General features: G+C 36.8%; 1 pseudogene; it reads left to right on the top strand.

The window, feature by feature from the left end:
* Positions 1-24516: 24516 nt before the first annotated feature.
* LOC138818414 (golgin subfamily A member 7 pseudogene) lies at positions 24517-25060 on the top strand (annotated as a pseudogene).
* The last annotated feature ends 393 nt before the right edge of the window (positions 25061-25453 follow it).

Here is a 25453-nt window from a genome sequence, read left to right as displayed (position 1 = left end):
ACCAGAAAGGCTAAACACACATGAAGTTAAGATATAGATATAAATTGTTCTACATAGGCACACTTATTTGTGAGGAGGAAGAGGATCAAACAGTCAATGTCAGCAGAATCAATGCTCTCAACTCTAGGAAAGAATAGGTGGAAATTTTAGCAATTCTTTGCAGCTTTGCTTCTGTGATTGAAATTGGCTGTGGTATTCTTAATGGTGATTTTGTTGTAAAATATACATGTGTAATTATCATATTAGCTCACAGAAGAATTAGTATTTGTGCTTTGTAAATGTCATTTGGTATTTATATGTGACATTTCAATTTCTTCTGGTACCATGGCTTCTGAGATTTTGCTTTGTTGTTCTTACAGCAGACATTTTAAAAAAAATAGTGGAAAAGTTAAGACTTCCTTGTGTTTTATAATCCCATTAGTACTCAGTAAGCTTAATAAACAGTGAGAATACAAGAACTATGTGAAGAAATTATATCTCCAATTAATTACTGGAGCAAAGAGAACTGGCTTTCCAGAATCTCCCCTTCAGAATTCAAGAGTGAGGTGGGAATAAGACAAGCAAAGACAGAGAAAGTAATTTGCACTGCAGTTGCTCTGCTGTCACAATGAACACCTGTTCTCATGCAATCTTTTTGAATCTCACAGTTAGCTTTTTTGTGGTTTTTATTAGTATGACAAAGATGACTGACTTTCCCAGATTTACAATTGGAAATGTGTGGGACACATTCTGTTATCTATGGAATCTTCCTTAAAATTGTGCATCATTCACTTTGGTTCTCGGTGCCTTTTACATCCTTGTCACAAGTATCTATTTCTACAAATGGAGACGCTGGTTCATCATTTGCCTTTAAATGATTAAATAATGTGGATTTTGGAGGTTGTTTGATTTACTGTAGATGCAAAGTATTATGAGTAGGACCCTTTGGTCCATTTGGACGCTTCTTTGTAGAATTCTTATTGGGGTCCTTACTCATCGACTCATGTGTAAATAATTCCCCCCCCATATTCCAGTATAATCCAGTACAGTGGGGCAATGCATTAGAAATTTAAAACATGCATATAACTCTTAAAATATACTTTCAAATATAATGACATAAATAAAAGGTTTTGTTTCTATTTTTTATCTTAGTATTATTGTCAAAGTGATGTACAAAAGGGTTCCAGTTACATAAATAAGGTAGTGATAACATTTCTTATCTAACTTGTTACTCCCTCCCTCATTTTTCTTCCTTTTTCCCTCACTTTCTCAATCGCCTCCCCCAAGTTGTACAGATCATTTCCAACATATTGTTATGTTTGATTTCCTTTAAGTAAATATTTGTGCTGTTCCCATCTTGGAGCTCCACGAGGTAAACACTGGAACACCACAGTTAGAGCCCTCTATACATATTTTCCTACCATTTGGGGTCATATATTTGTTTGATTACTCATTTGTTTATTGCCAAAACTGGAGTTTGAATCCAGGGCCTGCACATTGTTCTCAGCTTTTCTTTTTCCTCAATTCTAGCCATAGCTCCACTTCTGGCATTTTGGTGGTTAAATGGGGGCTGGCTTTGAACCATGATCCTCAAATCTCAACCTTGTCAGTAGGATTGCAGGGGTGAGCCTACTTTATAATTTGACTTTTCATCTCATTATATCATGCATATATTTCCTATCCAAAAACATCCTTAGAAATTTCATACTGTTCTAAGAACATTACTTATAATGAGTACATGAGACTCCAGTGCTACTAAATTCCATAATTAATTGAACTGTCTCTATCCCTGAAAATCTTTGTTGTCTCGAAAATATTTAAATGGATCATCAAAGTACTTTTGGATTTTTCATTCTAATATCTATTTTTTTATAAATAGATTAGCATCTGCTAGTTGTTAGAAAGAACCAAATACAAACATTCTTCTTACAAAATGATCCATCTTAACTTGGCTCACCTGAAACAGTAGTTACTCCTCCCTGTGAAGTTATTCTTTTTCCCAGCATGCATTTCCATTTTTGTAACTTTTACACACCTTACCTACTATAATGCCTTGTCTAAAATCCCTCTTTCTATCATCCAGTTTTTGTACAAACCTTTTCCATTGTATTTCACTAAAAGGAAGGCATATTTCACTAATAGCAAATTAATGTCATCATTTCCATGGGTATTTCCATTTTAGCCTGGATCAGAACTTGATTCTAACAAGATTTTATTTTAATGGAAGAATCAGAGCATCAATTGAAAGCCTGAGAGTACCCTTATGAACAAATTTTATCATTCATTGCTTAATTTTCTTTTGGAATTTGAAGGCTAAAGATTATCAGCATATATATCTTCTGTTGTTACTGCATTTGATTCCCGTTCCCTGTATCTTGTATATACATTTTTCTAATGTGGGGAGGGGAAGGGAAATAACAAAATGCTGAAACAAGGATACAGGTTGACCAAATGTAACAATGAGATGTGCAATACACTATGTTGAAAATGAACTTCACAACTTCGGGGTAGGGGGAAAAAGGAGTTGGGAAAGTACAGAGGGAAGGAAATGTAGTGGGAAAACAAAGGAGGGCATAACAATGCTCGACAGGAAATGTACTCATTACTTTACTGTAACCGTAACCCTGTAACACCTCTATACAGTATCTTTACAATAAAAATAGTTTTAAAAAGATTTCCAGCTCATACTCCCATGTTTAATTTGCTATACACCTTAAATGCTTCATATGGGTCAAAATGGGAAACAAAAAAGAAAGCAACTTTCAATATAGATTTCTACTGTTGTAACACTGAGATGCCAAATGCATTGCCAAGTGCACAGGAACACAGATTACAGACATTAACCTCTAGAATTCTGAGTTGTCTTCTTTGGCTTGAAATCTCTTAATTGTATTATATACAATACGCAGAAATGTCCTGAAAAAATATTCATAGATATAGAACAGTTCTACAAAAACAAGAAAATTTGTACCAAGTCAAAAAGAGGAAACTAATACAAGAAAAATTTTATTCCTGTTTATATAAAGCTAGGATTGAACATGGGTCTACCAATAGTCTGAAGAAAAGCAATTATTTAAGTGATTTCTTATTATAAATATAGTAATATAATTACATACATGGTAAAATAGAACTTGATGATGAGCCATGAACTCTGGCTGGGGAATTCAAGAAAATCTTTCTTGCACAATGTCATGATACGTAGGAAGGGAGAAAACAAATATTCTGTAAAATGATGAAAAGCTTATGAAGTTCAGTAATCTCCAAATATTATGACCAAGGAATGTAAAGTATCAGGAACTAGGTAGCAGTAAATTGGAAAGTGAAATTGGAGAAATTGAAATGGCCATATAGCTTGGTGTTATGGCACTTTCTTAATATGTACAGGGCCCTGGGTTCAATCCCCAGCACTAAAAAGGAAGGAAGGAAAGAGACCTAGAAAGATTTGTCAGGTGGGCCCAGCACCATCATAGACTTTTTATTCTCTAGCCCATGATTCCATACTGTTGATTACACATTATTAGTGCATGGGAGATTTTAACTTCAGTTGCCCAAGTCCCAGCCATTTTTAGTTGCGTGGGTACAGATCTATCAACTTCAGCTCATATGATTTCGGGGCACCAGTAAACACCCAGGACAGAGATATCATGAGAGCACATATGAGTCTAGAACTTGAAAAATGGTCTATGAACCTTTTATTTCTGCAGAAAAATAAATACACATGGTATGTTAACCTAAGTATGGATATAGATTAGTCTGAGTTTAAATGTACCCATATACCAGTTTTGCAACCTTGAGTAAATTACCTACCTCTATTTAAACCTCCATTTCCTGTTTTGGACATGGGAGCCAATGAGACTACCGTGCTAAGGTATTTCTAAAGTGTTTTCTGGCTATGCATTTTTAAATTTATTATAACTACCGTTAGTTGACTTGTTTATATAGTGCACATTTGCACCAGGTGCTGATGAGCAAAGCAGAAGAAGATGAAGTGTGCTGTCTTAGGTCTCTCGGGTACTTGATGTAATTCCTTACACTCCAAAATTTATGAAGTCAGAGTTGAAAACAGGGCAATTTTAAAACTTTTCTCTATGGAGCCTTAGCATTTTTCAATATCAGAAGGACTCCAGAAAGATGGAAAATTAAAATAGAGAAACTGGGGCTGGGAAGGTGGCTCAGTGGTAGAGTGTTGCCTTGCATGCATGAGGCCCTGGGTTCGGTTCCTCAGCACCACATAAGCAGAAAAAGCCAGAAGTGGGGCTGAGGGTCAAGTGGTAGAGCGCTACTCTACAGTTGAAGAGCTGAGTGACAGCTCCCGGGCCCAGAGTTCAGGCCCCACAACCACCAAAATAGAAAAGAAAAAGGGAAAAAAAGAGAAACCACAACAGTCCTTGTCAACTAGCTTACTGTTAGTCCTTTTGACCTATGATGGCAAATTACCAGACACTGAATCGGTTATAAACAACAAATTTATTTCTGCACTCTGGAGCCTGGAGGTCCAAGATTGCAATGCCAGGAGAGTCAGGATTTTTTTTTCTGAGTGATGCACTGTACTAAAGATCAGGAGTGAAATCTATTTGGTTTTGTTTACTTAAATCCCAGTCATGAAGGCTTGCCTCCATGACATAATTACCGTCCACATACACACAAAGGCCCACTTCTGTCTCAAACTGTGATCCTCTTACTTCTGCCTCTCTTATCAACATGTGTCACGTTTGTTTTAGGTGTTGATATTTTCACCATACCAAAAGCAAGCCTCCGATACCTTCCAGAGTCTAAGTCATAAGTAGTTAGAATTATAGGCATGCACCACTATATGAAGCTCAATTTTTCTAAAAAGAAATCTTCAGTAGCTCTGCTAACAAAGAGATATTCACTCACTTATCTTTAGTCTGCAATTCTCTGCCTCTGGAACTTTTTTCTCATTGTTCTCCTCACTGAAGCCGGCAAGTTTGTGATAACTTCAGTATTGTTAATGCTTTCAAAATATTCCTTTTTAGTCTACATTCTTCATGCCTCATGATCTATATCATAGTGATTTTCCTTACCAAAAATGTTTGTCTCAGCCAGGAGAGGTGACTGATGCCTGCAATCCTGAGGACCTGAGATGTAAAGACTTTAGTTGGAATCCAGCCAAATATTTTCTATCTAAAAGGAAACTGGGTGCCTCTTAATAACATAAAAAATTTCATATTTGTTATAATAACATCTTAGAAATTTAAAGTTATTCATTTGATAACCTTAATAGAAACAAGGAATTAAACATGAATTTCTCTCAGGAAATCCAAGTCATTCATTACAACCCTAACTTATTTGGGGAGAGAGTTGAAATCTCGTTCAGAAAACATAACCATGTGCCATTGTTACCTTCTCCTTTCTGTCATTATCAAACATGCTTCAGAGGAAACAGACTTAAACAGATATGAGTCCTGGAATATATTGTAAATGCCAGCATTGAATGATCTCTCCATGGTAAAAAAATCTTCACAAATTTTCATGCTCCTGAACAACCCATCCTGTTGCTTTGCTCTGAGCCTGGATGAGTTTTCCCATTTGTCCTTCTATGGCATTCTTCTAGAGCAGGTGTGTGTCTTTTCCTTAATTTGGCCGATATGGAGTCTTATTTCCTCTTTCAAACATTCTGAGAAGCTATTGCCAGGCCACAAAAAGTAAGATAAAATTTTCATCCCATATTCTCCCCTCATAGATCTCCTGCCCTGAAAAACTGTTTACTGAACAAAATGGAACAATGATTGTTGAAAGAGCATTATCACACTAGTCATAACACCAGAGAGGAACAAGTAGAAGAATCATTATCTGCGTGTCACCAGTATCAATCGACCTACTGCTTCCATGTTTAAATGGGACAACTAATATATGTTTTTTCTAGCTGCCAGTGGCTCACACCAGCAATGCTAGCTACTCAGGAGACTGACGTCTGAAGATTGTGGTTCAAAGAGAGCCCAGGATAGAAAGTTCATGAGATTCTTACCTCCAATTAACTACCAAAATGCTGAAAGTGGTACTGTGGCTCAAGGGGTAGAGTTCTAACCTTGAGCAAAACAGCTCAGGGACAGCATGCGGGCCAAAGAAACAGCACACACACAAAGATATATGCTTCTAGATTTCCTGACCATGTTCTTTTTCATAATATGAAGATTTTGTAAGTCAAATAATCTTGATGCCAATTAATAGCTATGCTGTCTTGGGCTTGTAATCCTCAACTTCATCTTCCTTGCCTGTACAATGAAGAAATTTTGCAAAACTGGTGCAGTGGGCGAATCCAGTCATAATGCATGTGTGTGAAAATGTAACCAGGTAAATTCAGGGGGTGAGGTTGGGAAAGATAAAGAAGAATGATCAAATTGGTGACATCTTTAAGATGTACTCACAAACTGACATATTAAATGAAAACTCCTCATAATAAAAAATAAAAATTAAAAAATTAATACTCTTTTGTTCACTATTTAGGTATAATTTTTTAAGTAGAAAAAAAGTAACCAGTGCATCAGTGCAATCCACACCTCTTAGGGCCAGATAGTGCATAACTGTTTCTTTTAAAGAATACAGGACAGAGAAGAGTGGAACAAATCATTTCCAGAATAAAACTGATCAACTCTACCCCAAAGTTACCATCAATAGTGATGTTGACATACACCCTTGATTTCATGCACTCAGAGCACATTTACCCCCATCCCCCAATCCTGGGTTTGAACTCAGTGCCAAGCTTCTGTCCCAGAGCTTCCCCTCACTCCACCCCTCAAAGCTATTGCTCTAACATTTGAGCCACAGCTCCAATTCTGGCTATTTTTGGTTAATTGGAAGTGAGTCTCATAGATTTTCCTGCCCAGGCTGGCTTCGAATCACAATCCTCAGATCTCAGGCGTGGAATATAGTTGTGAGCCACCATACCAGTATGCACCATACCAGTGCATACTTTTGCACTGTAATTTTCCTCCCTGAAACCTCATAGCCACAATCTTAGGCGAAAAGATTCAGAGAGCCCCCAATTGAAGACCATTCTACAGAATGTTTTGTCTCCTAAAAAGGGAGAAATGCCATCTCTTTCCCTTTGGTGAAAATAATAGAAGTTAGATTATTATATGACAATAATAATAGATATTATTATAACTCACAATATGTATTCCCATCCCCATTGCTACCAGGCTAGTTTGTATAACTTACTTTGACAAATGACATGTAAGAAATGATGACACGTGTCTTTTCTGAGCTTTAGTCCTGTGGTTTTCACTCTTTTCTTCCCCTGGGAACCTCTGGCGGTCAGTGAATCCCAGAATCGACACCATGTTGATTGTCAGTGTGCCTGGAAGAGGCTTGGTAGCATGAGAGAGAATAATCAAAGTTGTAAGCTATTGAGTCATTGGGGTTGGTTTCCCACAGTAAAATTAAGCTCACATTGAAATCCCATTTCTAGGTAATCTAGGCCTCTTTTTCTTCACTCCTCTCCCGCCCCCTTCTCATGTCTTCCTGAATATTTTCTCTTCTACCAGCTTCTCTTCAGGTGACACCAATTCATGAGTCTCCTTATCCAAGAAACTGCTTTTGTGTTCCTATATTACTTTTTCTCCTAGGTGTTTCTTCACTTTGTTTTTCTGAGGTTTTCAGCCAGAAGCTTCCAAGTGTGATGGATCCTCAGACAAAATCCCTCTGCCCAGGCTGGGAAGGTGGCTCAGTGGTAAACTGCTTGCTTTGCATGCATGAGGTCCTAGGCTCGATTCCTCAGCACCACATAAGCAGGAAAAGTCAGAAGTGACACTGTGGCCCAAGTGGTAGAGCACTAGCCTTGAGCTGAAGAGCTGAGGGACAGTGCCCAAGCCCAGAGGCCCCACAACTAATCCGCCCAAAAAAATCCCGCTGGCACATCTCCCTTGCTTACTTTCACTCTACTCATGTTGGTTTACTAGGAGTCCAGAATAAGATAAAGCTCCAGAAACCTTTTGGATAGAAAAAGAAACCACCACATGGGAAGAGATTGGGAGCTGAACAGAGGCAGGAGGGATCATGGCTTCAGCCTCAACTGTCTTCTGTTACCAGCGGTGAGTCTTTCCTCCAAAATCAATGTGGCGAATTCTGCAATTCGTATTGACTCATCCACATACACAGACCTAGTTAGCCATGCAGAATGACTTAAAATATAGATTTCCTATATCACAGAAATCTGTACGGGATAAAATGGGCAGAAAGAACTTCATTTAGGGCTGGGAAGGTGGCTCAGTGGTATAGCACTTGCCTTGCATTGCCTGAGGCCCTGGGTTCGATTCCTCAGCACCACATAAGCAAAAAGAAAAAAGCCGGAAGTGGCGCTGTGGCTCAAGTGGTAGAGCGCTAGCCTTGAGCTGAAGAGCTGAGGGACAGCGCCCAGGCCCAGAGTTCAGACCACACGACCGGACCCCCCCCCAAAAAAAAGAACTTCATTTAATCAGGTTCAATTCATATTTACATGCTTAAAATTTAACTGAGAATAAAATCAAATTCACCCAGCCTTCATAAATTCAAAATATCCAAGCAACTACATTTTATTCCTGAAGGGGTGGTGCTCTCAGAAAATAAGGAATTAGGGTTCAGGACACATGTCAGACACATTTCACTTCAGAATCAAGATTAAATTCATTAGCACAGGCTGCAAATTTGCTTACTCTCAGCATTGTAAACACATATCATTTTTTCTGGACTTAGTAAAAAAGATGGAAGAGTTTGATTTCCCTTCTCAATTTCAATCTTCACATTCACATTTTCTTCTAAGGAAGTCATTTATCTCACTCACCTGAAAATACAAAATATGTCTACATACGAGGGTCTTCTGGACATCTGGGAGCAAAATAGGAGGATTGAAACAGGCTACAGGAAACTTGATTATTCAGAAATAAAACATGTTTTTACTTCATAGCACAGCCTTGATAGCACAGGTAAGCTAGTTTGGAAGGGCTTGTCCTTTCCACAACCCAGGTGGGAATGTGCTTAAGTTGGAGGGGAGAAATGTCTTAGTTTTCAGAAAAAGGCAAAAGAATGGTGATGGCTTTTCTTCTCAGAAGAGAACCTTTAAATAGGATACATTTTTCTCTTCACAAAACACTTAAATATACAGTAGTCCCCTTCACTGTAATTTCCCCTTCTGTAGTTAGTTACCTGTGCTCAATTGTGGTCTGAAAAGATTAAATGGAAAACAATCTCATATTTTGAAAGAGACCACATTCACACAATAGTTTTTTTGAGTTTTGTGGATGTAAGGTCTCACTGTAGATCTCTCTCATTATTTTCCTGCGTCAATATTGTTTCCTGGGATTACAGGTATGCACTTCCACACCCATTTCACATTACTTTTTTATAGTGTATTGTTACAATTCTTCTATTTTATTAGTTACTGTTATAATTGTCTTACTGTTCCTAATTTATAACTTAAGATTTATTGTAACTATATTTGTCTGGGTAAAAGCATAAAATGGTCATGTTGGTATTTATAGGGTTGCTTCCAGAACTGATTGGGTATACTAAAATCTGCACAGGCTCCATTCCCATATATAAAATAGCATAATATGTCATACAATGTAAGTTACACTTTAAATTATGTCAATGTTATATATATTACAAACATATATGTAACAGTATGTAAATAGTTGCTATATTGAATATTTGGGGAACAATTTTTTTCCTGAATATTTTAAATTTCTGGTTGGTTGAACACCTAATGTGGAAATTCTGGATACTGAAGGTTAAGTCTATAAAGTACTTCATTGATTTCAGGTATATACTTGGAATGTATGTCCAGAGGCTAAGCAGGAACTACAATAAGAACAAAAAGAAACTTGAACCTCTTATTTTGCCATAATTATTCACTAAATAAAATGTGGATAAATGTGATTCTCTAGCTCTTCCTCCTTCTCCTCCCCCTTCTCCTTCTCTCCCCCTCCTCCTCTCCTCCTCCTCCTCCTCCTCCTCCTTCTCCTCCTCCTCTTCCTCCTTCTCCTCCTCCTTCTTTTTCTTCTTTTTCTTCTTCTACTTGGGTCCAGTCATGGGGCCTGAACATTGGGCCTGGGAGAAGTCCCTCAGCTCTTCGGCTCAAGGCTAGCGTTCTACCACTTAAGCCACAGCACCACTTCTGGGTTTTTTCTTTTTGCTTATGTGGTGCTGAGGAATCGAACCCAGGGCCTCAGGCAAGCAAGGCAAGCACTTTACCACTGAGCCACCTTCCCTGCCCCTCTTATTCTTATTCTTCATCCTCTTTTCTCATTGCTGAAGATCCAGCGCAAGGCCTTGCACATGCTAGCCTTGGTGTCAAACACAATTCTACATCCCAATCCTTTAGACCTTCTAAAAAGACAGTTTGAGAATTTCACAATGTTTAATAAGCAACACTAATTTTCCCTTTCCTTTCTAGGCTCCAAAACAGGGAAATGTGTGTGTGTCAGCGGGAGATAAATAGGACAGTCATCTAGGGAACACTTTGCTGATTGTCATATTTTATTTTTTGTTCAGCTGGCATTTAAAAATATATTAGCATATAATTTAAATACTATATTTAAAATTTATTCATGTGAACAAAGACCAACTAAATAATTTTTGTCGTTTATATGTATAAAGTTAAAAATTCTGTCTCTATAAGAATCTTATAAAACGTTCTTTGGACATGATTCCTACCATCTCCTTAGAGGCAAAGCTGAAGTCTATATATTAAATATTCTACTCATCATATGCAATAATTAGGAAGGATAACTCAAAAATCAATAGAAACAATGAAAAATATGTCAAACATGATAAAAAGGAAAATTACCGATCAAACAGATGCTTATCATCTTGACTGCTAGAGAACAACCATCTGAGAATGTGCAGAATTACAGAAAGGAGAATATATAAATTCAAAAGAAAGAGAAAACACTGAAAATATTGAAAGAGAAACATGCACCAATAGGTCATGCTTGTAGTCCTAGATGCTCACGGGGCTCATTAGTGGCTAAAAAAAAGCAAGAATAAACTAGATAATATCAACTGAAAACCTTTCATAATTCAAAGGACAGTATCACAAGAAGTGAAAACATATGCAATAGATAAAGGACACATACTTGCTAATGCTACAATGTAAGGCTACAATGATCCTGAGTCTTAAGTATTTTTATATCTTCTAATTGTATACAAATTATTTCTGAATAGGATATTTCTTTAAAGAACAGATGTAAATTAATAGTCAATAGGAGGTGTATATGAAGTAAGCTCCTCTTTAGTATCTAAGAAAAAATAAAAAGAAAAGTCACTAATGTGACAATTATATTAAAAGACGAAAAAAATTTACTAATGCATTTGTGGAGAAATTGATTTACTCCACACATCAGATCAATTTGTGTAATACTGCAATCATTTTAGCAAGCAAGATTTCAAGTCTTCAAAAGGTCAAAGTGAATTGTATACGATCCAGCCATTACACTTCTATGTATGTATTAAAGAGAAGTAAAAAACTTGTTTGGACAGGGAATGTAGTTCATTGACAGTGCACTGGAACAGTATATGGGAGACCTTGGAAATAATCCCCCAAAACAAATTTTGAAAAGACACACTATAGAGAATGTATGATGGACAAGTTCCTGTAAGTGAATTTTATATCTATTTTAATGTCTGTTCTAAAGTTTACAGAATTTCTATTTGAAGAAATGCAAGTTTGTGAAAATTACACTTGGAAAACCTCTGATTGTACAATTCACTTCCAAAGTAATAAAATGTATACAATGAAAGGGGATAATATATTGCATGTGAATTACATGTCAGCAAAAAACCTATTGTAAAAAATACTTCACACAAAACGCAGATTACCTAGAAAGATGTTTTGGTGTTGGTTAAAAACACTTTGTAAACTAGTTTTTAAAACAAAGATGTGATTTCTGTTTATTTTGAGTGTATACAGAGATAACTCACTCAAAAAGTGCATGTGATAACTGGAATACATACGAATTATGTATCTTTTATAAGTAATTTATAATCTTTTCTGGAAGAAACATTTAGCAAATGAGAGAAGACACAAATCTATGCATCTGCTTTTTATGAAAACCATGTCTTACTTGCTCAATCCAATTGCTTTTCTCTACTTTTCTAGGAAAAACGTATTCTCAAGATAAGAGCCAATAGCAGTGAAAAGAAAAAAATCACAATCATCATGATTTATTTATGAAAATAAAAAATGAAATAAAACAATTTCACTTAAGGGACTTCAGTATTAGTGTTTATGAAGATGTTCCTGAATGCCAACCTCCATTGATTTTTTTGGAATTTTAATTTCTACCAACATATGAAAACTAGAAGAAGAAAACAAATGTAGTCTTAGAGCAAACCAGCCTTGAAATAATTTTCTTAATTGTTTTGAAATTACAAAAGAATTGATAGCATTAAGCAAATGAACCTTTCCTTAGGAAATCATTTAAAAATGTTTATCACTTATTATAATTCAAATAACAAGCAAGAATAATTTTATATAATCATTACAAATGTCATCTTACTATTATCGTAAAATAGAATAAAAGGCCGGCCCCAATATATTACCTACGAATCATTATGCTTAATTCTTAATCATTACCTAAATACCTTAAACAATTTAAATAGTCATATTTTAACATAGACGTAAATATTCGATACTTTTTACTTAACATTTTCCAGGAGCATGCATTCATTTTTCTAAGAAATATTCACAGCATTTAAAAGATGCTTTGGTGAAATTAATGTGATACATTTTGTTGTTGTTTTTGTTGTTATTGTTTACAAGGCATGGGCATTGTCCCTAGGCATTTTTATGTTCAAGGCCAGCAGTCTACATCTTGGAGAACAGAGCTAATTCCGGTTTTTGAGTGGTTAATTGGAGATAAGAATCTAACAAGTATTTTTCTGTTTGGGCTAGTTTTGAAAACAGTTCTAAGATCTCAGCCTCCAGAGTAGATATAGGCATGAGTTACTGGCACTTGGTTTGATTTTTTTTTTAATTTTAATAATGTTTTAAGATTTTTGCTTCACGATAATGTACATTGTTCTACACATAAATTTATATATATGTATATATTTCTGATGACAAATTCTCTCTAAAAATGTATGTCTTTCTACACAGAAATATATATATATACATATATGTACACATATATATATATATATATATATTTCTGAAGACAGACATCCTCTGAAAATTTTATTCTACTATTTTTTACCTTTTTCATTTCAAAGATATACAGTCTATTTTCCCAAGTTTCCTGTAGTAAAATAACTAATAATTCAATAGAAATTAGAGTTTTTTCTTTCAATGAAATTTTAGATATACACAAGATATTTTAGTAATGTTCATAAGTATATTCTTTGAAAAATTCTGTTTAAACTCTTAAATATTTGTGTGTAATCACAGGGAGAGAGGAAGTTAATTCATACTGGTTAGGAATTTGCAATGCTTCAAAAAATCTATTCAATAATTTGTTATAAGCACATTGTCAAGCTACCTGGTATGGCTTAGTTTTTTGTTTCCTTTTTTTATTTTTCTTTCTTTTAATTTAATTTTATTTTATTTGTGAACATACTGTACAGAGGAGTTACAAATACATGGGCAGGATAATGCGTACATTTCTTACAAAGCATTGCAGCCTCCTCCTTTGTTTACCCTTCACATCCCTTCCCAGCCTCCCCCCTCCCCCCCCCAATCCCAATCCTTCTCCTTCCCCCCCCTTCCCCACCCCCCACCAACGTTGTAAAGCTCGTTTTGGACATTACAACTTGTACTTCTCATTGTTGCAACAGGTCCACCTGTATCCTTAAACAAGTGGTTTTTCCCCATCTCCACAAGTTATACTGACATCAAATATAGTGAAAGCAGGGGTTATACTGTGGGGGAGGGACATACAAAGGAACAAAGAGATAATCTTATAAATGCGTTAGAAACACATGCATGAAAGAAAAAAAAATATTAAAATACACATCTAAGGGTTCATTTTCCTGACATCACATTATCTGACCTTTTCCGCTTGACTCATATATATACTAACTAGATATTACAAATAACCGAAACCATGGGACCTATGATTCTTTGGGCCTGGCTTACTTCACTTAATATAATTTTTTCCAAGTTTTTCCATTTCCTAAGAAATGGGGCGATATAGTTCTTTCTGATGGAGGCATAGAATTCCATTGTGTATATATATCACATTTTCTTGATCCATTCATCTACTGAGGGGCATCTGGGTTGGTTCCATATCTTAGCTATGGTAAATAATGCTGCAATAAACATAGTTGTGCTGGTAGCTTTAGTGTGGTCTTGTTTGTAAACATTTGGGTAAATGCCCAAAAATGGGATTGCTGGGTCATAGGGGAGTTCTTTGTTAAGTCTTTTGAGGAACCTCCATACTGCTTTCCAAAGTGGTTGAACAAGTTTACATTCCCACCAACAATGAAGTAAGGTTCCTTTCTGTCCACATCCCCTCCAGCATCTGTTGTTGTTAGAGTTCTTGATTTTTGCCATTCTAACTGGAGTGAGGTGATATCTTAATGTTGTTTTGATTTGCATTTCTTTTATGGCTAGGGATGTTGAACATTTCTTCATGTGTCTATTGGCCATCCTTCTTTCTTCTTCTGAGAAGTTTCTCTTTAAGTCTTTCTCCCACTTATTTATTGGGCAGTTGTTTCTTTGAGGGTTTCTTTATTCAAATATTTAACGTGATTGCATGCACAGTGGTAACATTAAAATTATTAATCAAAATACAAATAATTGCAAAATCAAAGACACATATCAGACTTTGAATAATTAGCACTTATGATGGTAATAATAATAAAAATAATGACCACAATGTAGCCTGATAATGACAATGTTGTGATTGAAAAGGAAAAATTATTAGCCATCTTTGCAGCTAGCTTTCCCACATTGAATACATAGTTATAAACAGCATTGGATTACATACAATAACAAGAGGAGAGTTTCAATATCAAGAAATACAATCACATAAACTGGTGAGAGAGTAAAAACCCTAATGTCATTCTTGCAGTCTGTCTAATGTATATTCACTTTTCATCGTGGTATTGATTTTTTATAAATAAAATCATTTATTTACAAATGTTGATTATTCCACGTAGATAAAACATAATATGTTGAGTGCTTTCTGTTATCAACTGATCTTGTTTGTTCTAAACTTGAGAACTTAGGAGAAAGCCTTTCATTACCCAAACAGCCATTGGCTTAGTTGTATATCCCTAGAAGGTAACAACAAATGCCTCAAGCATGTTCACTCATTAGACAGAAATCCGTGGTCAGTTTTAGTTTCTCTCCAGTCCACTGGAGAAAATCTGTGCATAAATTTATGAAGAACACTTGACAACAAATAAAACAAAAGAGAAATTTAGATGGACTAAGTGTGATTAGTTCAAATAACATTCCCATATAGATACTATTCAATATCAATGTTTTCTATGAAGACTTAGGGTCTATGTTAAAAGGGCAGAATGATGCAGGCTCCAGCCTCAGGATTATCTGAGGACTATGTTTGTGTATATGGAAAGCTCTTGGCATGCCGGGCTTGAGAGGGAACATGTTCTATCTCCCTATCTCAAAACACATGTCACAGACTCCTGGGAGCTAAGGAAGTAGCTCTTCTGCTTGCTTAAACATAGATGATCAGCTGGTCAAGCATTTTCCTGAGATTGGGGAAGTGGTTTCAGCTTTCTCTAAAATAGTTTAGATAATAATATACCAAGTCATTGTCTCATAGGTTAAGTAAAATGTACCTGTTGGAATTTTTTGTGAATGTCTCCTGACTAAATCTTGGCAAAGATAATGCTTGCTTGTCTTTAAATACCCACTAACAATAAAGCACAGCATTCAGTGGCAATTGCTGTTTGCACTCTGCATCCCCTGTGTCCTGGTGATTTTGTGACCCTTACCCGGGACCCCAACGCCTTAGACATATTAACAGTATGTTCTTCAATACATCTGTAAACACATGACACAATTTACATAATAACACTTACATATCTGTAGTTGCCTTAAAAGAACACAGGCCTTAGAGCCAGGAGGTAAAATTTATTTTTATTTCTGCATGAAAAAATTTGAGATTTTATACCAAAAAACTGGATTTGACTCTTTTCTTATTTGTAAGCTAAGGTGGAAAATGTAAGGACTCTTCACTTTCTTTTTTCTTGCTCTAGAAGTCAATAAATACATTCTTCAATATTTCTGGTAGATTACATCCATTTACAGATAAGAAATGTAAGGCCAACAGTCAATGTAATGAATAAATAATGATACTAGAATTTGTGTCTGAGCTCTTCACTCTGTGTGCTTATAAGGAGTAGTAATTTGGTGGTGGAGAGGACCAGTATGAAAAAAACTATGGGGCAAAAACATACTTGTTAAAGGTTGTTTAATATTAGGTGACCAGTGATGATTACATGAAACAGGCTGGTGTCAGGGGTATAAAAAGGAGTACATAGAAATCATATTAGTGACAGAAACTGAGAAAATCTTGATCATTCATCTAATCTAATGGGAGGGAGTAGATGGGTAAGAATAAATCTAAAGTGTTCTACAGCCATGGCCTGGCAACTGTGTTAGTGATATTCTTGGTGATAAAGATTACAGAAGGAAGTGATGGATTTAGGGGAAAAACTCACTGAGAGTTCTGAGTTTATATTAAACTGTTGCAAAGATAGGTCTGTTTAGACACCATCAAAATATTCATGACCATGAATATGAAAAAGAATAATAAAATCGGGGGCATTATTAAAGGGAAGAGGAAAAGGAAAGTTCTGACACAAGTGCGAGCAATATGAGCACCAGTGTGGACAAGATTGGAACAAAGAGATAAAGAAGGAAACAAGAAAGTAATAAACACAGATTTATACAAGTAAAGAAAGGAAAGAATTTGCCAGAAGAAAAGGTCAAAACTCTTACAGAGGTATTGAAGGAAATATGCTATTTGGATTTGAAAATTAAAAGGGCAGAGACAAGTTCAATGAGAACAGAGTTTTGGTAAAATGGTAGAGATATGTCATATTGATGAAATTTTGAGATATGAATTTGAAGCCATAAAATTCTGGATCCAGGAATTCAAGAGATCCTGTTGATTTTAAATGTTGGGAACAAATGCTTTTATCCTATCCTTAGAAGAATTATACTGATGTAACTGACATGAACTTTAATTAGATGTATTCTGTTAATAGTTTTGAAGCCTTTTTTAGCCAGGAGATTATAGATTGAACTAAAACACAGACAGGACTCATTTGTCCTACAGTTCCAATGAGTTACCCATGTATCCACATCAATTTGGGATTTCATTGAAATATCTGTATATATGTTTAGATATCTTATCAGACTATCCATTAAAAATGTAGGACAAGTAACACCAAATATTAGGTTGAAAATATACTAATGTTACTCAAGACACCTCAAATTGATTCTTCTTTAGCCACTGAGTCATCATAATTGCCAAATACTGTATTTCAATCTAGTTCTTTTCAGGGATATTTCCATTCTGAAATAACCCTGCCAATCAACTTTCCACAAATTCTTTTTTTTTTTTTTTTTTTTTTGTCGATCGTAGGGCTTGAACTCTGGGCCTGGGCGCTGTCCCTGTGCTCTGCAGCACAAGGCGAGCGCTCTACCACTTGAGCCACAGCACTACTTCCCACAAAATCTTATATGTAGGAAGTGCACTTATAAATTTCAAACTTTTATTGAATGGAAGAGTTCAGACAGTACCCTCACTACTAGGATTAAATGCCTAAAAAGATAAGGCATTTTGCTCTAATGCCTTTCTTTCTTTTTTTCATATACATTGGCAAGTAGGGAAGGATTCTAATGCAACAATAATACAATGGTGACTTGTATTAACACAGCATTCAGGATCTAGTTTTAATTTGGATACTTACTAATTAGCTCCAAAGTTTGTGGATATTTATAGTTCTCGTGGATAATCTAATGTGCTCCAAGAAAATGTCCCTAAGGAGACTTTCAATTATAATATGTCTGTTTGCCTCCAAATGCTTTAAATTGTACACCCGCTAATGTGGGCATAAGGTTACACTGTTGAACTTTCCCCTTCAGATAGTGAGTATGACCCTATTGCTTAACATGGAGAAAGTACCTTCTTACATAGACTGGACATGTGCAAACAAGAAGTGGTACGTGAAAAATGTTCTTAGCAGTTTGTACAGATGAAATGGAAATAGAGCAACTGTGAACTCAGAACGAAAGTGGAAAAGAAGAAAAAGGAATAAAGAAGAATGTGCCAAGGAAATGCTGAAGTGCAATTTCAAATAATGTGCTCAGGTGTGAGGGTGTGTTCAAAGTACAGCCAGGCAATGTAGTTCGATAACATAGGGGAAAAAAAAAACTACTTTAAACCATTCTGGGATAATCATACAAGTAGAAGCCTCTAACTCTGACTCTCAAATCAACCACATATCATCAATTTAAGGAGTATTTTCCAAGAGCAAAGTGAGAAAAAGAGGGCACATCACAGTTAGTGTTCTGATTGAAGTAATGACAATCATATTAATTTTCTTAATTGGGTGGGGGGAGGGGGGTAAAATTGGGTGGGGGGAGGGGGGAGGCAGGGAAGGGAAGTGAAGGGTAAACAAAGGAGGAGGCTGCAATGCTTGGTAAGAAATGTATGCATTATTCTGCCCATGTAATTGTAGCCCCTCTGTACAGTATGTTCTCAAATAAAATAAAATACAATTTAAAAAAAAAAAAAAAAAAAAAAGAAGAAACAGGCCCAGGGAAATCATGCAGTTGAGTGTTAAGAGAAATATAATGCAATGCTTAAGAACAGGGCTAGGGATGTAGCTTGGCGGTAAAGTATATGGTTAGCATGCACAAGGCCCTGGGTTCAATCTCTAACATCAAAAGCAAACAGAAGGCTTCAGAGTTAGCCTCTTGCATGCAACCAACCACCTAATCTTGGGCAAAGTATATTAATTCATATTTTCTCTCTTTCTCTTTCTTTCTTTCTCTCTCTCTGTTTTATGATTGTATACAGATAATGACTTACCGATTTCATAAGCTTTTACAAAAATAACGTATAATAATATGGCTAGATGTTGGGAATACAGTAATAGCAGAGTAAATCATCCATATTGTTCTACTAAAAAAAAAAATTTTCATTGATTTTGGAGCATTAAAGTGGGAAAAAGCCAAGTAAATATTTTTTCAAGAACCTAAATTAAGTGGGGGTATGCTATTGGTCTCTTTTAAACTTGGAAGTTAAAGATTATGCCTTTTTTAAATTGTGGAAATAGTGCAGAGAGGGTATACAATTACATGGACAAGGTAATAAATGCATTCATTTTTTTTGGGGGGGGATGTCCAGGAATGGGGCCTGAACTATGGGCCTGGGTGCTGTCCCTCAACCCTTCATCTCAAGGCTAATGCTCTACGAATTGAGCCACAGTGCCACTTCCCGCTTTTTTTTCTTTTTGCTTATATGGTGCTGAGGAATCTAACCGAGGGTCTCATGCATGCAAGGCAAGCACTCTACCACTGAGCAAACTTTCCAGCCCAGGAGTACTTTTCTTATCAAGCATTGTTGCCTCCTCCATTGTTTCCCCTTCCCATCCCTTGCCATCACCCCCTCCCCCACGACACACCTCCACGCCCATCCCCACCACCCTCGCCCACCCCCTGCCCCTCAGTCAAAGTTGTTAGGTTCATTTTTTGACTTAATGTCTTGTACATCTCATTGTTGCAATTGGTCCCCCTGTATCCCTATTTAAACAATTTTCCTTTTCACTTCCCATCCACAAAGTATACCAACATCAAATACAGGGAGAACAGGGGTTATACCGTGCAGTAGGGCTGTACAAAGCAACAAAAAAAATCATCTTATATATATGTTAAAAATAATCGCAAGGAAGAAAAACCATTTGAATCCTTATCTTGGGGTTTATTTAGCCTAAAATTTATTTATCTGAACTTTTCTGCTTCTCTCAGACATATACTAGATATTGCAAATAAGGGGAACCATGAGAACTATGTTTCTTTGGGCCTAGATTACTTCACTCAATATAATTTTTTCCAAGTCTTTCCATTTCCTAAAAAATGAGGCCATGCCATTCTTTCTGATGGAGGCATAGAATTTCATTGTGTATATATACCACATTTTCTTGACCATTCATCTACTGAGGGGCTTCTGGGTTGGTTCCGTATCTTAGATATGGTAAATAATGTTGCAATAAACACAGTTTTGCTCCTAGATTTAGTGTGGTCTTGTTTGTGATCATTTGGGTAAATGCCCAAATATGGGATTGCTGGGTCATAGGGGAGCTCTGTGTGGAGTCTTTTGAAGAAACTCCATACTACTTTCCAAAGTGGTTGAACAAATTTACACTCCCACAAACAATGCAGTAAAGATCCCTTCAGCCCACATCCCCTCCAGCATCTGTTGTTATTACAGTTCTTGATTTTAGCCATTCTAACTGGAGTGAGGTGGTATCTCCATGTTGTTTTGATTTGCACTTCCTTTATGGCTTGGGAAAGTGAGCATTTCTTCATGTGTCTATAGGGTATCCTTCTTGCTTCTTCAGAGAAGTGTCTCTTTAATCCTTTAGCCCACGTATTAATTGGGAAGTTGTTCCTTTGCGGATTTGTTGTTGTGGGATTTAATTTTTTGAGGTCCAGGTATATTTTAGATATGAGACGGTTGACCATTGTATGGCTAGTGAAGATCTTCTCCCAATCCGTGGGTTTTCTATTGATCTTGCTAGCTATGTCCTTTGCCATGCAGATGCTTCAGGAGTCACATCTTGCCCGTAAAAACAAACACATTTTCAATGTTAAAGGCTGCAGCAAAATCTATCAAGCAAATGGCCCCCATACACAGGCGGGTGTTGCAATCCTAATATCAGATAAAATAGACTTCAAACTAAAATTCGTGAGAAAAGACAAAGAAGGTTGCTACATACTAATTAAGGAATCTTTCCTTCAGGAGGATATTAGAATTCTAAATATCTATTCGCCAAACAATGGAGCACCCAAATTTATCCAAGAAACACTACTTTCCCTCAAATCCCATATAGATCCAAAGACATTAATTGTTGGGGATTTTAACACACCACTCTCCCCACTAGATAGATCAACTCGGCAAAAACTCAACAGAGAAACTGCATATCTAAACAACTGCATAGATCAACTAGAGTTAACAGATATCTACCAAATATTTCACCCAGCAGCATCAGAATACACGTTCTTCTGAGCAGCACATGGAACATTTTCTAAATCAGACCACATTTTAGGCCACAAAGCAAACATGTCGAAATTCAGAAACATTGAAGTTATACCTTGCATTCTCTCTGACCACAAGGGAATAAAATTAGAACTCAACACCAAAAGCCTCCAAAGAAAGTCCAGTAACACATGGAGGCTGAACAACACACTGCTGAATCACAAGTGGGTCATGGAAGAGATTAGAAAGGAAATTCAAATATTCATCCTATTCAACAAAAATTAGCACACAAATTACCAGCTCCTCTCGGACAGAGCAAAGGCAGTACTCAGAGGCAAGTTTATAGCTCTGAGCTCCTACATCAACAAATTGGAGAGATCTGAAACCAACAATTTAATGAGACATCTGAACCTCCTTGAAAAAGAGCAGCAAGATAAACCCCAATGCAGTAGACAGAAAGAAATAATTAAAATTAAATCAGAATTAAATGAAATAGAATCCAAAAAACTATAGAAAGAATCAACAAAACAAAGAGTTGGTTCTTCGAAAAAATTAACAAAATTGACAGACCCTTAGCAAATCTTATCAGAAAAAGAAGAGAACACATCCAAATTAATAAACTCAGAGATAAGAATGGAAACATCACCACGGAAACAATCAAAATTCAGAACATTATAAGGGAATACTTCTCAAAACTTTATGCTCATAAGTTTGAGAACTTGACCGAAATGGATCTTTTCCTAGTAAATATTGACAAGCCAAAACTAAACCAAGTTGAGTTAAACCAGCTTAACAGGCCCATATCAAGCATTGAAATAGTAACAGGAATAAGAGACCTCTAAGCTAAGAAAAGTCCATGACCAGATGGGTTTACAGCGGAATTCTACAAGGCCTTCAAAGCAGACCTCACACCAATACTCCTCCAACTCTTCAATGAAATTGAAAGAGAATGTTCACTACCAAACACATTCTATGAATCCATCATAACCCTCATCCCAAAACCAAGCAGGGACTCATCAAAGAAGGAGAACTATAGACCCATCTCGTTGATGAACATTAATGCAGAGTGTCTCCTTTGACTCTGAGGATTTTTATCCATTGGGAGTTGATTCTGGTGAAGGGTGATATCGAAGGATATAGGTTTTATTTTCTACAAGTTGTTAACCAATTTTGCCAGCACCATTTACTGAAGAGGCTGTCTTTCTTCCATCCTAATTTTTACCTCCATTATGGAAGATTAGATGGCTATAGAGCTGTGGGTCCATTTCTGGGTTTTCAATTCTCTTCCATTTGTTCTGAAGTCTGTTCTTGTGCCACTACTAAGCTCTTTTGTTTAATATGGCTTTGTAGTAGAGTTTGCAATTTGGTATTGATATTCCTCCAACACAGTTCTTTTTGTTAAGCATCAGTTTTGCTATTCGGGGTCTTTAATTGTTCCATATGAATTTTTGGATTGACTCTTCTATTTCCTTGAATAATAAGGCTGGAATATTCATAGGTATCATATTGAATTTGTAGATAGCTTTGGAAAGTATTGCCATTTTCACAATGTTGATCCTTCTTATCCAGGATCATGGGAGGTTTTTCCACTTTCTAAGTTCTGTTTTGATTTCCTTTTTCAGGTTTTTAAATTTTTTATCATAGTGATCCTTCACTTCTGTGGTTAAGTTAATTCCTAGGTGAAGTGCCCAGATCTCAGATGCCCCCTCACAGACTACCAGAGACCACGATCAATGCAAACAGCAAAGAGTCGTTTATTGCAAGCTAGAGCTTGGTTCTCTGCACACTCGGTAACCAGTGACGCTAAGAGTTCCTGAGTACAAAATTAAAACTTAGCACAGCTTTTATAGTATCAAACAATCAAGTTTAGGGAGTTTCACACAAGCGAGTTCACAAGTTCAGGGGGTTTCCAAACAAGCAAGTTCACATTTTCAGGGGTTTTAAGTCCACCCTGATGGCACTACCATTTTTCTGATGGAACAATTAGGCAACTGGTCTGTTCCTTAAGGGTGGGCAGGGTTGGTGGCAGCCTGCGGTTTTTTGAGAACTGTTCCTCTTTTGAGGGTATTCTCAGGGCAGCACAGCTACAGGTTGTTGACTTAATCTTAAAATGCAGTTTCTGTAGATCTTCAGTCCATCCTCTTCTAGAGCATCGGGAACCAATCATGGTCCCCTAATTGGCACAGTCTTTTATATTTACAGTTTGGTATTGGGATCTCAGAACTAAGAGATGGACTGCACTGATCTCTTTTTTTACAAGGTCCAATTGTGAGTAAAAAAATAACAGTACCAAAGGTCCTTATATTTTTTAAACATTTTAAGACGTCCTTTTTTATTTATTTTTTGTCCAAAAGATACCAATTTTTTTCCCAATTTTTCCCCCAAGGTTTCCTTTACTACCCTGCTCTTCTTTACAATTCCTCGAGCTTCTTTGTGGCTAGAGTGTAAAACTGCCCATTTTTTCCTCTTGCTTGTGGAACCAAGTTATCTCAGAACAGCCTCAAAACACCACTGCGATGGAGAATTTTGCTAGATTTTAAAGCTAAGAGCAGAGCTGTGTCTTATCCTTTTACTACCTGCATTGATAACACACTCAGATTATTACCATACCAGAGCCAAACTAGGCTGTGAGTATAGAGTAGATTTCCAGTGACTATGCACTGAAGTGCCTATGGCAAGCAAGCCAGTGATATCCTTTCTCCCAATATCTACTGTGGGAATAGAGAGGGTTTTTGGATATCACCCAAAATAATGTCCCACAAGATCTTAGTTTTAGCAGCTTTTAACCGGGTTGAGTCTCAAGTGATTGAACCCGGAAGGAGTTCAGACTACTTTTCCATGGTGGAGGTGGTCTGAGTGATGATATAGATTTCTTCCAGGTGACTGTCAGCTGGTCTTCAAACTTTACCCATTAGGGTGTGCAGCTGCAGCAGCAGGTCTCTCAGTGGCTCCAAGGTACTGTCACAGCTCATGCTGGACTGCAAATTCCTACACAGACTGGTTAAGGATACATTGCATAGACTTGGGAGGCTTTGGCCCTGTTGGATATTAAGACTGTTTAGCCAATAGCCCAGGATAATTTACCAAAATGACATTTTTTTTTTACTAACCATATATTTTTGTAAACAAACACAAAAGGCTTAATCTTGTAACCATCTCCAACAGATGCAGTCTGAACACTTGCACACCTGTTAACACTATTCTTTATGCTTATTTTTTTTAAATAATTATTTTATCTATTTTGCCTCGTTTTTCCAAAACTTACTCTGGACTCTTGATCTTAAAAAGGGATTGATGGGGCCCAGCGCGACAGCAGCTGGAGGGCCTAGGAGGTGGGGAGGTGGGTCCTGTCCTCACCATGAGGCTGCAGCAGGCGCCGGTGTCCAGGAAGGTATTCATTCAGTGCGACTACAGCAGTGGCACACGCTGTCAGTTCCGGACCAAGTTTCCTGCAGAGTTGGAGAACAGGATTGATAGGCAGCAAGTTGAAGAAACAGTTCAAACTCTAAATAATCTTTATGCAGAAGCAGAGAAGCTTGGGGGCCAGTCATATCTTGAAGGCTTTTTGGCTTGTTTGACAGCATATACCATCTTCTTGTGTATGGAAACCCATTATGAGAATGTTCTCATAATGAAGAAAGTCTCCAAATATATTCAAGAACAGAATGAGAAGATATATGCTCCCCAAGGCCTCCTCCTGACTGACCCCATTGAGAGAGGACTTCGAGTTATTGAAATTACCATTTATGAAGACAGAGTTTTGAGCACTGGAAGATAAGCCATAGAATTAAAGATCCCACCTCCAGCTGGAACCCTCATCTGTCCATGGGCCGATCACAGAGTGTCCCTACCTCCTCTCCAGAGCATCATTCCTTTGTATCTGCTTCCAGAGCCATGGTGCCATTTACTAACTTTCTAAAATTCCACACCTGATTTGATTTCTAGTCACTCAGCATCCACTTTGTGTCTCCAAATTGTATAGGACTTGTCATCTTTGATTAGATTCTGAGAAAATACAATGAAGCATTTCACTTTTTTAAATTCAGTCATTTAATAACGTATGCAGTTAGAGGGCCTAATACAAAGTTTGTTTCTTACCTGCCACCAGGTAAAAAATTGCCATTGGTTCTCTTCATTCCTTGAGCCAGTTTCCCTGGTAGCTTTATACTGCAAGAAGTCAAATATTAGCCAAAATTCAGATTAATAAAAAGCTTTTCTCTAGGTGAGGGGTGTATTATGTCTGTGGTTTTGCCAATGCATCTCCCAGATTTCAGAGAACTATCATTTCTGCCATG

The sequence above is a fragment of the Dipodomys merriami genome, unplaced genomic scaffold (assembly GCF_024711535.1).
Source record: "Dipodomys merriami isolate MVZ:Mamm:240054 unplaced genomic scaffold, mDipMer1.0.p SCAF_755, whole genome shotgun sequence".
Classification (NCBI taxonomy): Eukaryota; Metazoa; Chordata; class Mammalia; order Rodentia; family Heteromyidae; genus Dipodomys; species Dipodomys merriami.
Note: the sequence above shows the minus strand (reverse complement) of the source record. Positions and strands in the feature narration are given on the sequence as shown.